The sequence below is a fragment of the Haliaeetus leucocephalus genome, unplaced genomic scaffold (assembly GCF_000737465.1).
Source record: "Haliaeetus leucocephalus isolate CR32 unplaced genomic scaffold, Haliaeetus_leucocephalus-4.0 Scaffold229, whole genome shotgun sequence".
NCBI classification, from domain to species: domain Eukaryota; kingdom Metazoa; phylum Chordata; class Aves; order Accipitriformes; family Accipitridae; genus Haliaeetus; species Haliaeetus leucocephalus.
The window spans coordinates 3,531,497-3,532,908 of record NW_010972665.1 but is presented as its reverse complement, the minus strand read 5'-3'; the positions used below and the strand labels follow the sequence as shown (position 1 = coordinate 3,532,908).

Genomic DNA, 1,412 nt, shown 5'->3' with positions numbered 1-1,412 from the left:
CCAGCTGAGTTGGGGAGTGATAGAGCAGCTTTGGTGGGCACCTGGCATTCAGCCAGGGTCAACTCACCACAACTCTCCAACATACCAAGAAGTTGTGATAGATATGCAATTTTTGACTTTCATTACAACAGGAGAAGGAAGGAAAGAGGAAAAAAGCATTGAAGTGTGATTTTTTTTTTTTCTTTTAAAAGAAACTGGAAACACATGTATTTATTTATTTACAGAAGGAAAGACAGGCCATGTCTCATATGCATGCTTCATTTTGTGGCTAGCCTAAATTGTACACCGAATGACTACTTAATCTATGATGTTTATTCCCTCCCTGTTAAGGTAACGATAATGAACAATTAGAGGGTCATGTAAATCACTGCTCTGGCATTGCAAAATATTTGAGTCTTACCTGCTGCCAAACAGGTTTAGGAGTCCATCAGAAAATTTTCAGAAATTTCTTTTTGTTTGGCACTAACATGCAAAAATCAAGTAAACAAAAAATGTTAACAGTGAAAACGTACATTAACATTTAAAAACTTGTACAAGATACCAAGTAAACAGAAATCATCACATATTTTAGGTGGTATCCCCACACAAGTGCAGACTTCTCTTAACACTCTAAAGCAGTCATCTTTCTTCATGCACGCTGCTTTGGTCTTTATACATGCTATGTAATTTCTGTAATTCCTAGCACAATGAGACTACAGCTTTCTAAAAATAATATCACAATAATAACAAACAAAAATAAAAGAACAAGAAACCCAACACCTACCCCACAGTGAACTGTACTAGCGTCACGAGATGCATATACCATGTTCTGTACACCAAGACCGCAAAAGGCATATTCTTCATCTGCAGTCTGGCCATGTATTTCACTTGTCTTCATTGCATGGACAGGTGTCGTGGCTTAACCCCAGCCAGCAACTAAGCACCACGCAGCCACTCACTCACTTCCTCCCCACCCAGTGGGATGGGGGAGAGAATCAGAAAAGAAAAGTAAAATTCATGGGTTGAGATAAGAACAGTTTAATAGAACAGAAAAGAAGAAACTAATAATGATAATGATAACACTAATAAAATGACAATAGTAATAATAAAAGGATTGGAATATACAAGTGATGCACCATTGTCCTGGTTTCAGCTGGGATGTAGTTAACTGTCTTCCTAGTAGCTGGTACAGTGCTATGTTTTGAGTTCAGTATGTGAAGAATGTTGATAACACAGTGATGTTTTCAGTTGTTGCTCAGTAGTGTTTAGACTAGAGTCAAGGATTTTTCAGCTTCTCATGCCCAGCCAGGGCACCTGACCCAAACTGGCCAACAGTGTATTCCATACCATGTGACGTACCATCTAGTTTAGGAAGTGGGAAGTGGGGGGCAGGGATTCACCGCTCGGGGACTGGCTGGGGGGCGGGCGGCGGG

General features: G+C 40.1%; 1 protein-coding gene across 1 annotated transcript in view; it reads right to left on the bottom strand.

Annotated features, from left to right (window-relative positions):
* LOC104831985 (chromosome unknown open reading frame, human C10orf11) overlaps window positions 1–1,412 on the bottom strand; it is a 691,415-nt gene that overhangs the window by 483,966 nt on the left and 206,037 nt on the right. The gene's annotated exons all lie outside the window — the stretch shown is intronic.